We start from the raw sequence: 17,124 nt of genomic DNA, 5'->3' as shown, positions 1-17,124 counted from the left end.
ATGGACTTGAGGCTATGAGGAGGGGGAAGGGTAAACGGTGACAAAGCGATAAAAAGGCATGGACATATATACACTACCAAACGTAAGGTAGATAGCTAGTGGGAAGCAGCCGCATAGCACAGGGAGATCAGCTCGGTGCTTTGTGACCGCCTGGAGGGGTGGGATAGGGAGGGTGGAAGGGAGGGAGACGCAAGCGGGAAGAGATATGGGAACATATGTATATATATAACTGATTCATTTTGTTGTGAAGCTGAAACTAACATACCATTGTAAAGCAATTATACTCCAATAAAGATGTTTAAAAAAAAAAAAAAAGAGCTGATGAGAAAATACAGTAAGGCACTGCTCTTGGCCCTGCACTAGTGGAGCCTCTTACACAGAGAAATTGTACATTCAGTGATTAGTAAATGCAGGAACTGACAAATCAAAACACTCACTGTTTTGCAATCTTAAAACAGTTGTTTTGGGCTTATTTTAAAGTATCAGAAAACTACTCTAGCCCATGTTTGCAAAATCACAGCTGCTGCAATAAATGACCACATGGCTTTTAACCAAGACTTTCTCTTAATCAGCACCTTGACCTCTGCCACCCCAAGGCAGACCAGGGTGATACGTGGAGTGGACATGAGCGTAAACCCCCTAAAGAGGGGAGGGCACCACGGGCAGCCACGCTTCTCAGGGGCAGCCAGCTCGGAGAGTCACCAGGTGATGATGTGAAATATATTCAAAAACTAATAGGGATACCCTTCTTATCAGTTTTGCTCACAATTTTTCTATTATGCTCATATATGGGTAATAAGTGCTACCATTACGATGCTAGTTGCTAAAAACTTTGAGCTCCCCAGATGCAGGATGCTTAGTACTGGCAGGTCTCGGTCCCGCAAGTTCAGGTTACAAAAAATTGTTTGCACTCTCTGTGTTAACCAGGGTTTCAACCCAATTCCTGGTAACACTGTATATACCACAAGGTAAGGGGAAAAAAAAAAAAAAAAAAAAACTACAGTGAGGTTATCACCTCACAGCAATCAGAATGGCCATCATCAAAAAGTCTACAAGCAGTAGGACTTCCCTGGTGGCACAGTGGTTGAGAGTCCGCCTGCCAATGCAGGGGACACGGGTTCGTGCCCCAGTCTGGAAAGATCCCACATGCCGCGGAGCGGCTAGGCCTGTGAGCCATGGCCGCTGAGCCTGCACGTCCGGAGCCTGTGCTCCGCAATGGGAGAGGCCACAACAGTGACAGGCCTGCGTACCACAAAAAAACAAAACAAAACAAAATCTACAAACAGTAAATATTGGACAGGGTATGAAGAGAAGGGAATCCCCCTACACTGTTGGTGGGAATGTAAATTGGTACAGCCACTATAGAGAACAGGATGGAGGTTCCTTAAAAAACTAAAAATAGAGGTATCATACAATCCAGCAATCCCACTCCTGGGCATATACCCAGAGAAAACCATAACTTGAAACGATACACGCACCCCAATGTCCACTGCAGCACTATTTACAACAGCCGAGACATGGATGAAATCTAAATATCCATCAACAGAGGAACGGACAAAGAGGATATGGTACATAAAGACAATGTAATATTACTCAGCCATAAAAAAAAAAGAAATAATGCCATTTGGAGCAACGTGGATGGACCTAGATAATAAGTGAAGTCAGACAGAGAAAGAGAAATATCACATGATATCACTTACATGTGGAATCTAAAAAAAAAAAAAATGATACAAATGAACTTATTTACAAAACAGAAACAGACTTACAGACTCTATAAACAAATTTATGGTTACCAGAGGGGAAGGCAGGGGGAGGGGTAAATTGGGAAGTTGGGATTAACATATACACACTACTATATATAAATAGATAATCAACAACGACCTACTCTATAGCACAGGGAACACTACTCAATATTCTGTAACAGCTATATGGGAAAAGAATCTGAAAAAGAATAGATATATGTATATGTATAACTGAATCACTTTGCTGTACACCTGAAGTTAATACAACATTGTAAATCAACCATAATATAAAATAAAAAATTAAATTAAAAAAAATAATGGTAGCTGACATGGGGAAGTTTAAACCCAGTGAGCCTAAACCAACAGTAGGTACAGATTCAGTTACCATGTTTCCTACTTGGTTTAGCCACCAAGGGATCAAAAAAGATGTCTGATGCACAACAGAAAAGGTGAAAACACTGGCATTTTGTGAATTAATTTTAGAAAAAAGTTTTCCAGCTTTACAGACAAGCAAAATCAAAGAGAATTCAGTACCACCAAACCAGCTCTACAACAAAAGCTAAAGTAACTTCTCTAAGTCGCAAACACAAGGCTACAAACACAAACCCAAAACAATTAAGAAAATGGTAACAGGAATATACATATTGATAATTACCTTAAACGTGAATGGATTACATGCTCCAATCAAAAGACACAGGCTCGCTGAATGGATACAAAAACAAGACCCATATATATGCTGTCTACAAGAGGCCCACTTCAGACCTAGGGAAATGTACAGACTGAAAGTGAGGGGCTGGAAAAAGATATTCCATGCAAATGGAAATCAAAAGAAAGCTGGAGTACCAATACTCATATCAGATAAAGTAGACTTTAAAATACAGAATGTTACAAGAGACAAGGAAAGAAACTACATAATGATCAAGGGATCAATCCAAGAAGAAGATATAACAATTATAAATATATATGCACCCAACATAGGAGCACCTCAATACATAAGGCAACTGCTAACAGCTATAAAAGAGGAAATTGACAGTAACACAATAATAGTCGGGGACTTTAACACCTCACACCAATGGACAGATTACACAAACAGAATTATTAATAAGGAAACATAAGCTTTAAATGACACAACAGACCAGACAGATTTAATTGATATTTATAGGACATTCCATCCAAAAACAGCAGATTACACTTTCTTCTCAAGTGCGCATGGAACATTCTCCAGAAGAGACCACATCTTGGATCACAAATCAGGCCTCAGTAAATTTAAGAAAGTTGAAATCATATCAAGCATCTCTTCTGACCACAATGCTATGTGATTAAAATTCAAGTACAGGGGAAAAAAACATAAAAAACACAAACACAGGGAGGCTAAACAATACATTACTAAATAACCAAGAGATCACTGAAGAAATCAAAGAGGAAATTTAAAAATACCTAGAGACAAATGACAATGAAAACACGACAACCCAAAACCTATGGCATACTGCAAAAGCAGTTCTAAGAGGGAAGTTTATATAGCAATACAAGCCTATGTCAAGAAACAAGAAAAATTTCAAATAAACAATCTAACCTTACACCTAAAGGAACTAGAGAAATAAGAAGAAACAAAACCCAAAGTTAGCAGAAGGAGAGAAATCATAAAGATCAGAGCAGAATTAAATGAAATGGAAACAAAGAAGACAATAGCAAAGATCAATAAAATTAAAAGCTGGTTCTTTGAGAAGATAAAAAAAATTGATAAACCATTAGCCAAACTCAAGAAAAAGAGGGAGAGGACTCAAATCAATAAAATTATAAATGAAAAAGGAGAAGCTACAACACATACCGCAGACATACAAATCATCCTAAGAGACTACTACAAGCAACTCTATACCAATAAAATGGACAACCTGGAAGAAATGGACAAATTCTTAGAAAGGTATAAACTTCCAAGCCTGAACCAGGAAGAAAGAGAAAATATGAACAGACCAATAACAAGTAATGAAATTGAAACTGTGATTAAAAATCTTCCAACAAACAAAAGTCCAGGACCAGATGGCTTCACAGGTGAATTCTATCAAACATTTAGAGAGGAGCTAACACTCATCCTCCTCAAACTCTTCCAAAAAACTGCAGAGGAAGGAACACTCCCAAACTCATTCTACAAGGCCACCATCACCCTGATACCTAATCCAGACAAAGATAGTACAAAAAATGAAAATTACAAACCAATATCACAGATGAATATAGAGGCAAAAAGCCTCAACAAAATGCTAGCAAACCGAATCCAACAACACATTAAAAGGATCATACACCATGATCAAGTGGAATTTATCCCAGGGATGCAAGGATTTTTCAATATACACAAATCAATGTGATACACCATATTAACAAATCGAAGGAGAAAAACCATATGACCATCTCAATAGATGCAGAAAAAGCTTTTGACAAAATTCAACACCCATTTATGATAGAAACTCTCTAGAAGGTGGGCATAGAGGGAACCTACCTCAACATAATAAAGGCCATATACTACAAACCCACAGCAAACATCATTCTCAATGGTGAAAAACTGAAAGCATTTCCTCTAAGATCAGGAACGAGACAAGGATGTCCACTCTCACCACTATTATTCAACATAGTTTTGGAAGTCCTAGCCACGGCAATCAGAGAAGAAAAAGAAACCAGAAGAATATAAATTGGAAAAGAAGAAGTTAAACTGTCATTGTTTGCAGATGACATGATACTATACATAGAGAATCCTAAAAATGCCACCAGAAAACTACTAGAGCTAATCAAAGAATTTGGTAAAGTTGCAGGATACAAAATTAATGCACAGAAATCTCTTGCATTCCTATACACTAATGATGAAAAATCTGATAGACAAATTAAGGAAACACTCCCATTTACCACTGCAACAAAAATAATAAAATACCTAGGAATAAACCTACCTAAGGAGACAAAAGACCTGTATGCAGAAAACTATAAAACACTGATGAAAGAAATTAAAGATGATAGAAACATGTGGAGAGATATACCATGTTCTTGGATTGGAAGAATCAATATTGTGAAAATGACTATACTACCCAAAGTAATCTACAGATTCAGCACAATCCCTATCAAATTACCAATGGCATTTTTTACAAAACTAGAACAAAAAAATCTTAAAATTTGTATGGAGACACAAAGGACCCCGAATAGCCAAAGAATTCTTGAAGGATAAAAACAGAGCTGGAGGAATCAGACTCCATGACTTCAGACTACACTACAAAGCTACAGTCATCAAAACAATATAGTACTGGCACAAAAACAGAAATACAGATCAATGGAACAGGATAGAAAGCCCAGAGATAAACCCACACTCCTATGGTCAACTAATCTATGACAAAGGAGGCAAATATATACAATGGAGAAAAGACAGTCTCTTCAATAAGTGGCGCTGGGAAAACGGGACAGCTACATGTAAAAGAATGAAATGAGAACACTCTCTAACACCATACACAAAAATAAACTTAAAATGGATTAGAGACCTGAGTATAAGACTGGACACTATAAAACTCTTAGAGGAAAACATAGGAAGAACACTCTTTGACATAAATCACAGCAAGATCTTTTTTGATCCACCCCCTAGAACAATGGAAATAAAAACAAAAATAAACAAATGGGACCTAATGAAACTTAAAAGCCTTTGCAAATCAAAGGCAACTACAAACAAGATGAAAAGATAACCCTAAGAATGGGAGAAAATATTTGTAAACAAATCAATGGACAAAGGATTAATATCCAAAATATATAAACAGCCCATGCAGCTCAATATGAAAAAAACAAACAACCCAATCCAAAAATGGTTGGAAGATCTAAACAGACATTTCTCCAAAGAAGACATACAGATGGCCAACAGGTACATGAAAAGCTGCTCAAAATCACTAATTATTAGGGAAATGGAAATCAAAACTACAATGAGGTATTACCTCACACCAGTTAGAATGGGCATCATCAGAAAACCTACAAACAACAAATGTTGGAGAGGGTGTGGAGAAAAGGGAACTCCCTTGCACTGTTGGTGTGAATGTAAACTGATACAGCCACTATGGAGAACAGTATGGAGGTTCCTTAAAATACTACAAATAAAATTACCATATAACCCAGCACTCCCACTACTGGGCATATACCCAGACGAAACCATAATTCAAAAAGACACATGCACCCCAATGTTCATTGCAGCACTATTTACAATAGCCAGGTCATGGAAGCAACCTAAATGCCTATCAACAGACGAACAGATAAACAAGATGTGGTACATACATACAATGGAATATTACTCAGCCATAAAAAGGAATGAAACTGGGTCATTTGTAGAGACATGGATGGATACAGAGACTGTCATACAGAGTGAAGTAAGTCAAAAAGAGAAAAACAAATATCGTATATTAACGCATATATGTGGAACCTGGAAAATGGTACAGATGAACTGGTTTGCAGGGCAGAAATAGAGACACAGTTGTAGAGAACAAACATATGGACACCAAAGGGGGAAAGGGGGGGGTGGGATGAATTAGGAGATTGGGATTGACATATATACACTAATATGTATAAAATGGGTAACTAATAAGAACCTGCTGTATTAAAAAAAATAAAATTCAAAAAAAGTTTTCCAATATGTATTCTGTTATCTTTCTAAATGTATTTTGCTTAATCTTTCCTGATATTTGTTCTAAATTGTACCAAAATAATTGGCATGAGGTCTGAATTATCATTCACAGATTGACAACTATCCAGTAGAAAACTCAACATCAAGAAGAAACAGGGGCTTCCCTGGTGGCGCAGTGGTTGAGAGTCTGCCTGCCGATGCAGGAGACACTGGTTCGAGCCCCGGTCTGGGAAGATCCCACATGCCGCGGAGCGGCTGGGCCTGTGAGCCATGGCCACCGAGCCTGCGCATCCGGAGCCTGTGCTCCGCAAAGGGAGAGGCCAGAACAGTGAGAGGCCCGCGTACCGGAAAAAAAAAAAACAAGAAGAAACAGGCTTCACTGAGATTAGGAACTGTAGTCAGTAATCCTGGCTCAGGAACTTACAAGCAGTGAATCCGGACATTCGTCAACCTTTCTCTGTCATGAAGAACATAAGCAAATAGAAGACATGCACTTATAAGGAAATCAGAGTTTAATTAGAAGAGATAACTACCAGCAAACAATTAAGACCTATAATTAGTAATGTAAGGATCCAATTCAGTGATGAAGAAGAAACAGGTGGGTTAAGAGTGAGGAGGACTCCATGTGGAAACCATTCCCTGGTTAAGCTGACAGAAATGAGCAGCAGAAATCAAGAGAACAAGCTTTCCAGGTAGGGAAATGTAAGAGGGTTTCACTGACGTTTTGGAGGTTCATGATGGGAGACTAAAGAAAGTGAAAATGTAAGGGCAAAACATGTCAATTGCTTTTAAATGACCACCTAAAGTGTAACAACTTCTGAGTATTTAATAGTGCAATTTTAAAGAATCCTAGCTGCCGTCCTTTTTAAAAAGAAATTTAATTGTCATAAAATACACATTCCATAAAATTTATCACCTTAACCATTTTTTTTTTTTTGCGGTACGCAGGCCTCTCACTGTTGTGGCCTCTCCCGTGGCGGAGCACAGGCTCCGGACACACAGGTTCAGCGGCCATGGTTCACGGGCCCAGCCACTCCGTGGCATGTGGGATCTTCCCGGACCTGGGCACGAACCGGCGTCCCCTGCATCGGCAGGCGGACTCTCAACCACTGCGCCACCAGGGAAGCCCCACCTTAACCATTTTTAAGTGTACAGTTCAGTGGCATTAGATACATTCACACTGTTGTGCAATCAATCACCAAAACTTTTCCGCCTTGCAAAACGGAAAGTCTCTACCCATGAAACAACTCCCCATAGACTCCTCTCCCAGACCCCACCTTCCATTTCTATTAACCTGACTGCTCCAAATATCTCACAGAAGTGGAAGCACACAGTATTTCTCTTTGGTGACCGGCTTACTTCACTTAACCTAATGTCCTGTTGTCCTCCATGCACGTCATAGCTAATGTCAAAGCCTGTGTCCAAGTTCTACTACATCCTCACAGTAATTCCTTGGCCCTCACACACTGAATTGTCTCATCATTTTAAGCAGTTCCTCCAGAAAGCCTTAGGCTTTCCGAAGAGGCTGTAGACATGTCTTCTCTCTCGAACACCAATGACTGAAATCCACACCAAATGTACAATTTTTATGATACAACTATATGAAACAGAAATAATAAAATTAATGAACCAATCAGTGCCTTTTCTCTACACACTTTCAAATACCACCAAATATTCCCAAATCACTCCTCCACAAATTCATTCCAGCTGCTCCTAATAACCAGCAAACTGTTAAATTCCCTCTTTTCTGGTAGCCTCTACCTATTTTATATTCATTTCACACTTAATAATGTCTATCATATTATTTTCTAATGGACTCTTTTGCACATTTCCCAGCAAAATGCTAAGGTAGGGAAAGTATCACATACTTCTTAAAAAATAAACTTTGGAATGCTAAGTATACAGTAAATATTCTATTAAGCTGTATCACAAATTTACTTTAATAAACCAAAAAGGAAAAAAATCAAAACCACCAGAAAATAGTAACAACTACTAGTTTTATTGTTGAATGTTTACATCTTATGAAAATAAGTACTGAGATGATCCAGGAGGCCTGTTAAAATCAGTAGCTCACAGGTAAAGACAATATTGTTCTGCAGGGTTAAGATTCTGATTAGATAAATTAAAAGGTTAACACTATAAGGACAGAAGTAACGTATATATAGTAACATATCTTCCAAACAAGTAGAAGAGAAAAAGTGAAGAGAGAAAACAAGACAAAACCTCAATTCAAAAAAAGGCAAGAAAAGAGAAAGAAAAAGCACAGAAAGTACAAAGTACCAGATGGCAAAAAAAAAAAAAAGGCCAAATCCATTTTTTCAACAATTATATTATGGAGAGCCCACTAAAAGCCAAATATCGTTTTAGGCATTAGGGATACAGCTGTACACAAAACACAGAAAAATAGCTGCTCTCATGAAACTTCTATCCTAGTGGGGTAAACAGTAATGAACCAGAAAAATGAATAAATCACATGGCACGTCATATCGTAATAAGTACAAGGGCAACGAGTACAACGGAAATATAAGGGAAGGCTATGTCAGGGAAGACCTCACTGAGAAGGTAATATTCAAAAAAAAAAAAAAAAAACAAAAACAGGAGGGAGGTAAGGGATTAAACCATGTGGACATTTTGACAAAGGAACTGCAAGTGTAAACATCCTGAGGTTAGGATGTGCCCGAGGCAACAACATAGAGCAAAGAGGGAGAGTAGCCAGAGATGAGATCAGAGGGAAAGCAAGGGCCAGGTCATACAGAACCTTGACGGCCACTCTGAAGAATCTGGCTTTTAATCTGAGTGAAATGGGTAGTCCATGGAGGATTTTTTGAGAGGAGGGAGATAATTTGATTTAAAAAAAAAAAAAGAATCACTCTACATGCGATGGAAAGACTGAAAAAAGAAAAAGCAGACTATTTTAGTGGCTACTGCAGAAATCCAGGTGAGAGATGGCTGTAATTTGAATAAGGGAAGGTGCTGAGAAGGGCTTGGGACTCTGCATAGATTCTGAAGGCCGAGTTCTTGCATCTGCTGATAGGTTACATGTGTGGTGAGAAAGAAATGGGTCAAGGATGATGCCGAAGGTTTTACAGGCCTCAACAAATATCTCAGTAATGACAGTGAATATAAGTACAGTCAGCCTGCCAGTCAAAAGGCAGAGACTGTCCGCTTGGTTTAAAAAAAAAAAATTCCCCAACAATATGCTAGTTACAAAAGCATACGTAAAGGGACTTCCCTGGTGGCACAGTGGTTAAGAATCCACCTATCAATGCAGGGGACACGGGTTCGAGCCCAGGTGCGGGAAGATCCCACATGCCGCGGAGCAACTAAGACCCGTGCGCCACAACTACTGAACCTGCGCTCTAGAGCCCGCGAGCCACAACTACTGAGCCCGCGTGCCGCAACTACTGAAGCCCGCGAGCCTAGAGCCCGTGCTCCGCAACAAGAGAAGCCACCGCAATGAGAAGCCCGCGCACCGCAAAGAGTAGCCCCCGCTCGCAGCAACTAGAGAAAGCCCGCGCGCAGCAACAAAGACCCAACGCAGCCAAGAAAAAAAGAAAAAAATTATTTACATATTTACCAAAAAACCCCTAAAAAGATGAAAACAGTTGAGCCAAGTATCAAATGACAGTGACCATGGATATATTAACTTCAGACAAAAGAGAAGTCTGTTCTCACCCACAACCTAGAATAGTCCCCGGTTGGTAGTGAGTAATATGTAAAACCTGTAAACGTTCTCCACCTACTTAACCTTATTTCTCCTGCATCACAAATGTTAAAGGATTTGGATGGTCAGGGTTGTTTCTCTAACCTGACACCAAGTCGTTGGTCGCCTGTGCCAGTTTCACCTCTTGCAGAGTGACAAGTCAGTATGACTTTTCTGTGAAGTTCAGTGCGGGGCCACCACTCCCGCTCGCCCGCCACGGGCTCCGGCCCGGGACCCCACTCGCCCCCACGAACGCCTCCTCTGCACCCGGCGCAGCTGGGTTCGCTCAAAGCCCCAGGAAGCAGGCAACGCCCGGCCACTTGGGAAGTTTCTAAAGGGAAAACAGACCGAGAGCCTCGCAGGCGTGCACCGGTCACGAGCCAGCCAAGAACGCACGGCTCCCTCCGCTCCCCTGACCCCTAAGAAGCTCACCTATCCGCGGTCCGCCAGGGTGGTCTGAGCTGCTGCCCCCACCTCGCGTCTTGCCCCAGAGCAGCTTCCGGCTGTGGACGGAAGTGCTCCTTTAGGAAGACAGGAAGTCCCGCCTCCTCGGGAAGGAGCGGCGGCAGCTGGAGCTCTGCGGTGATTATCAGCGAGCGTCTGGGGAGCCTAAGGTGTGGTCAGACCGCCCAAACCTAGCGGAGCTCGCCGCTCCTGTGCTGCTCCAGCGAGTCCCCGGAACCCGGGATGACAGAACGACGCATGGGACGCGCAGGTTCCAGTTTACTTGTTATCACGGAAGCGAGTTACAAGTCCTGTATGAGATTCAGTTCCACGTTCATTGACAATCTACCACGGAGGAAGCCTGTGGTGGTCACAGAGAAGAGTGTAGGGTTGATTCCACAAAAACTAGGGGAAGAAAATTAACTCGATGAATCGCAAAGCAGGATGAAAGTAAATGCAGTAATAGAAAAAGCAAATTCCGTAGGCATGTTAATTTCTAAGAGTTTTCTCGTATCTCAAGAGTTGTGAGGATGAAATGGGATGATGCATAAATAAACGTTTAGCCGTGGAGCCTGGTACATGATTAAAGCATATAATACCCATAGTGTTGTTATCGTTGGTGAAAATAAAAGAGGCCTTTAACCCAACCAAAGGGAAATTAAATAACACTTCAGGGAGGTAGCCTTCAAGCTGAATGTTAAATTTAAGAATTTCAGCACATAGAGATACCCATTATGAAGCTGTAAAAACTGCTTTTGTTGATTAATGAAACGGCATAGGCTAAAAAAACTTGTTCCAAAAAACAAACTTTCAGAAGCTTTATTGTTTGAAATCATATGAGTAATAATGGAATATCCCAAGTCTGCCTGGCAGAGCTGAGTCCTGGGGATCATTTTGACACTTTGCCAGCCCAGGCATAGTGCTTCAAATAAGAAATTTTCAGATATAACATTCCACATTTATTTTAACTTTATGGTTTTCAACGCTACATGACCTTGGAGTTGGCTTCACAACTCAGGCCTGAGCCTGCTTAATTCTTATCTATTAATACACTCCACCAAATCCTATGCTATGTCTGCCTCTTCCTTTTTGTTTTTTTTTTCTTCCAGTTAGACTCCCCCAGTTCCTTTGGTGGGTGGTTTTCCTTGTTCAGCAACTTAATAAATTTTGTTAGACTACAGGTTTGACTCAGATGGCTTTATCAGATGGGATTTATCACTATTTATTTTGATCAAGCCTCCTGTACTCATTAAGGTTGGAGGACAACTTTGGCCCCAACTTAGACAAAAACTGAAGCAGAATAAAGGTAGGTTATTTACTGACATTCAGCTGTGTCCTGAGAAGAGCTGTGCACTTTCTAACTGGAGAGTTTTAAATTATCTTTCGGCAGAGAATGGCCACACTTCTTGAAGATTATTGGCATCCACCAAATTCAGACCAGCCCCACAACAGATATAGGAAGCATGCACCTTCCTTTTCTTTGTAAAATATTTTCCTGTCTCCACTGAGTTGTGACAGTACTTGCCTGGTTTTGCCTAGAGTGAAAGAATGATCCCTCTCTGCCTTCTGTCCTTTCCTCGAGACATTGTACTGCTGCCTCAACCATGTTATCTCCTTGAAGTGCTTTCTCTGCTAAAGTTTTTCCCTAAAAGAGCTCTATACACCCTGTCTCTCATTCCTCACCCTCCTCTCACTTTAATCTTTTTCAGCCTGACCTTCTGGCTTCTGTCTTCCCTCCAGTTTTTCCACAATTATCTTTCAAATATCACCACTGACTTCAGATCACCAAGATGGTTTCTTAGTCCTCATATCCCTTGATTTCTCAATAGCATAGGTCGATAGGGTTACTTATCCCCCTTTGTTGTAAAGATCATATTTAAAGCACTGTCTCAAAAAAGTGCAAACTTAAAATATCAAGTATTTGTAATGCAATTCATTTTAAGTCTCGTCTTTCATGCATCAGGTAAATAAGAGCCAGCTCTGCAGCAAACACTATTTTTAGGCACTGGAGACCTAGCAGAGAAAAAGAGATGCAATGTTCCAGTTCTGGATAAATGTGTATCTTAATGGTATGAGACAGATGATATATAAATAAAATGAATAAGATAATTTCAGATTATGTGAGGTGCACTAAAGGAAACAGATGGTTCTGTGATATGTTACAAACTGAAAGTAGGAAGTAAGGGGAGGATAACTTTCAAGGTGACATTTGAACTGACAGCTGCAAGATAAGAAGGATCAAGCAATGTAAAAAAAAGAAAACAGAACTGGAGGAAGATCTTTCTAGTTCTATAGGTAAACAGGAGTGGGAAGCAGGGCTGAGGGAGGATTAAGAGGGTCACTTACGGTGAATTCCCTGGCGATCTGTGGTTAGGACTTGGTGCTTTCACTGCCAAGGGGCCTGGGTTCCATCCCTGGTTGGTGAGCTAAGATCGGCAAGACGAGTGGCCAAAAAAAAAAAAAAAAAAAAGAGGGGTCACTTATGAGCTATTGTAGTCATTTCTTCTGGGGCACAAAAGGAAATAGTGGCTTAAACCAGAGAGGTTGGAGCAAAACTGGAAGACTGTGGGGTCACCGCTGCTGAGAAGTCAAGCTAGATGAGAAGACCGCTAGATTTCACAAAATAAATGTCAGTGTCGCTGACAAGAGCAGTTTTGGTAGAGTAGCAGCCTCAGAAGCCACACTACAGTGAGCTGAAGTGGAAAGGAGGTTGAGGGAGCACAACTAAATGACTCTTCAAAGAAGAGACCTTCTAATTGCCATACTGATTGAACACTTTTCAGTCAATATCCTATTGGGTATCTCTACTGCATTATACTTGAATGGTTCACTCCTTGAAACCACATGCTTTCTTTCCAGTGATTACTTTTTGGTTTTGTTTTTCTTTTCATTTCTTTTTCTTTTCTTTGTTGTGGTCGTTTTCATTGACCGGGAGTTAAAAAATAACTTTGGAAATCTGATGACAGCTATCCACATACATGCAAATTTCACATATAATTTCAGGGAGTTAATTAACCTTTGAAGGCAGTTAATGGGCCCCAGAGAAGTCCATGGATCACAGATTAAGAACCTCCTGTCTTTTTAATTAGCTGGTCTCTTCCTTCGTGGTTTCCTTATTCCTTTAATTGTTCCCTCCTTGATAACTGCTCTTCTTGGGCTACATCCTCTCTCAGTGACTACATCTACTTTCTTGATTTTTGTCACTGGGACCATGACACCTATTTTACTTTTGTAAAAAAATTTGTTTTATTGAAGTAAGGTTGATTTACAATGTTACGTTAATTTCTGCTGTACAGCAAAGTGATTCAGTTATACATATGCGTACATCCTTTTTCATATTCTTTTCCATTATGGTTTATCACAGGATATTTAATATAGTTCCCTGTGCTGTAGGACCTTATTGTTTATCCATTCTCTTTTTAAAAAAATATATTTATTCATTTATTTATTTATTTTTGGCTGTGTTGGGTCTTCATTGCTGCACGTGGGGTTTTCTTTAGTTGCAGCAAGTGGGGGCTACTCTTCGTTGCGGTGCACGGGTCTCTCACTGTGGTGGCTTCTCTTGCTGCGGAGCACAAGGGCTCTAGGTGCGTGGGCTTCAGTAGCTGTGGCACGCAGGCTTAGTAGTTGTGGCTCGTGGGCTCTACAGCGCAGGCTCTGTAGTTGTGGCGCACAGGCTTAGTTGCTCTGTGGCATGTGGGATCTTCCTGGAGCAGGGATCAAACCCGTGTCCCCCGCATTGGCAGGTGGATTCTTAACCACTACGCCACCAGGGAAATCCTGTTTATCCATTCTGTGTATAATAGTTTGCATGTGCTAATCCCAGACTCCCAATCCAGTCCTCCCCGATCCCCTGCCTTTGGCAACCACAAGTCTGTTCTCTATGTCTGTGAATCTGTTCTGTAGAAAAGTTCATTTGTGTCATTTTATATTCCACATATAAGTGATATCATATGGTATTTGTCTTTCTCTTTCTGACTTACTTCACTTAGTATGATAGTCTCTAGGTCCATTCATGTTGCTGCAAATCCATGTTTCATTCTTTTTATGGCTGACTAGTATTCCATTGTGTATACATACCATATCTTCTTTGTTCATTCATCTGTCAATTGATGCTTAGGTTGCTTCCATGTCTTGGCTATTGTAAATAGTGCTGCTATGAGCATTGGGTGCATGTATCTTTTTTGTTTGTTTTGGGTTTTTTTGGCTGCACTGCATGGCTTATGGGATCTTAGTTCCCTGACCAGGGATTGAACCTGGGCCAAGGCAGTGAAAGTGCTGAGTCTTAACCACTGTTTGCCAGGGAGTTCCCAACTATTTTTAGTTTTTTGAGGAACCTCCATACTGTTCTCCATATTGGCTGCACCAATTTACATTCCCACCAACAGTGCAGGAGGGTTCCCCTTTCTCCACACCCCCTCCAGCATTTGTTATTTGTAGACTTTAATGATGGCCATCCTGACTGGTGTGAGGTGGTACCTGACTGTAGTTTTGATTTGCATCTCTCTAATAATTAGAGATGTTGAATATCTTTTCATGTGCCTGCTGGCCATCTCTGTGCACGATGCCTACTTTAGTACACAAGCCCTTTGGAGTTGTAGGGTAACGTAAAAGAAAATCAAGATCAGTTAAACCCATTCAATTTCTGGAGCTTTATTTGATTTCACAGTGTTTTACTGGACACCACAGGAGTTGAGGCTATGAATAATTGTTCATAAGGACATCCTGAAAAACATTTATATAAGAAAAAAAATCAAAAGCTAATTCTTTTATTGTAACATTTTACAGTCTTCTTCCTATCTGTCCTCCTCACAGCTCCATCCCAAGGAGAAGTCAGCCTTCCACGGGGGACTTCACAGTGGCAGAGGTTTATCATACCAAGTTCTCTCCAGCCTGCTTCTAAGGAACTTTTGGTACCTTCTGATGTGCAACTTTTCATCTTGGCATGTGGTTGTGAAGGTTAATTTTATGTGTCAACTTGGCTAGGCCATTGTACCCAGAGACTTGGTCAACACCAGTCTCAGTGTTGCTGTGAAGGTATGTTTTAGATGAGATCAACATTTAAATCAGCAGACTTTGAGTCAAGCAGATTGCCCTCCATTATGTGGGTGAGCCTCACCCAACTGGCTGAAGGCCTTAAGTGACACAGACTAAGACCCCCCGAGGAGGAGAGAATTCCGTTTTTCCTGAAACACATGGCCATGCAACATGGGGATAATATCAAAAAGGTTCTTTTCATGAAGTAGAAGTGCGGGATGACTGTTAGGAAGATAAACAACAACAGCGGCCATAGATTCCATTCCATATCCCCTCAGATCTCTCCAGTGACACTACTTACAGATTGTGGTTTGTCTTATTTTGTTTTAAGGTGTTCTCTGTTTTTTCTGTTCCCTCTAATTTGAGTTTTTCTATATTTTTCTTGTTTCATTTTGGTTTTGCTTTTTTTTTTTTACCTTGGTCTTTCTCTGTCATACTGCAGGTATTCTATAAATGTGTGGGAGTTTCTGGTTGTCCATTTGTGTTTCAGACAGAATGAGGCATGAGAAATCCTAAATGGGAGCTAATGGGAGCTCAGCTTATGCAAGCAGGGCTGGCTGGCTGGCTGGTTAAGTTTCAGTGTCATGTGATTGGGAAGGGAGCAGCCATGATGCTCCAGGAAGGCTCCCTGATGCCAGAACAGAAGAATGTAGCTCTTTGACACCAATACCTTTCCTATTTGCTCAAATTCTTCCCAGAAACTCACTTCTACTTCTCTAAAAAGATGTCTTACTCTTCTGCTTGAGGATAAAATATCTGGCAGTGATGATTTAGTTTGCCCATTGGGGTTTAAGAAAGAGGTAGCGTGGGGAGATGTACACTTCCATTTACAGACTATCAATTAATTTCTGTTTTCATCCACATTTATCTCTCCAGTCCTCTTTGTTGACAAGTAGAGAGCTGTTCCAGTTCGTTTCCTATTACCACAAACTTACTGGCTTAAACAACATATATTTATTATATAGAGTTCTGTAGAAGTCCAACACTTCTCAAGGTATCAGCAGGGCTGTGTTCCCTTCTGGAGACTCCAGGGCAGAATCCGTTTCCTTGTCTTTGTAGTTTCTAGAAGCCACCTGCATTCTGTGGCTTGTGGCCTCCTTCCTCCATGTTTAAAGGCAGAAACGGTGGGTTGAGTCCTTCTCATCACACCACTCTGACTTTGGTTCCAATGTCACATCTCATTCTGACTCTCCCCTTCTGCCTCCTTCTTCTCCTTTGAGGAAGCTTGTAGTTACAGGTGGGTCCACTTGGATAATGCAGGATAATCTCCCTATTCTGAGATCATCAATGAGCAACCATAATTTCTCTTCACCCTTAATTCCCCTTTCCCATGTAATCTAATCTGTTCACCAGCTCCGAGGATGAGGACGTGGGCATCGCTGGGGCTCCATTATTCTGCCAAGTACTTTCAGTTCTCCTGAGCCTGCTGGGTCCCGTTTCAGCCACAGCCCCTTCTCTACATAGCCTTAGCTCTGGCCATATCCCCACTGCTTACATCAATCAGTAGTCTTTCTGCTTTCTGTAGTCCAGACATTTTTTGGAATTTCTCACCCACTAACAAAGCC

At 40.7% G+C, this 17,124-nt stretch overlaps 1 protein-coding gene across 2 annotated transcripts in view; it reads right to left on the bottom strand.

Annotated features, from left to right (window-relative positions):
• Positions 1-10,663, bottom strand: part of TBCE (tubulin folding cofactor E) — a 115,922-nt gene extending 105,259 nt beyond the window's left edge. Inside the window, exon 1 of one of the 2 annotated variants that reach the window (XM_060126502.1) lies at positions 10,511-10,663. The gene's annotated coding sequence lies outside the window, so the exon portion shown is untranslated. Of the gene's footprint in view, positions 1-10,183; positions 10,203-10,510 lie in introns of those variants that run through there. The other variant, XM_060126503.1, reaches the window with a different exon arrangement.
• Between the last annotated feature and the right edge of the window lie 6,461 nt (positions 10,664-17,124).

The sequence above is a fragment of the Lagenorhynchus albirostris genome, chromosome 16 (assembly GCF_949774975.1).
Source record: "Lagenorhynchus albirostris chromosome 16, mLagAlb1.1, whole genome shotgun sequence".
NCBI classification, from domain to species: Eukaryota; Metazoa; Chordata; class Mammalia; order Artiodactyla; family Delphinidae; genus Lagenorhynchus; species Lagenorhynchus albirostris.
Note: the sequence above shows the minus strand (reverse complement) of the source record. Positions and strands in the feature narration are given on the sequence as shown.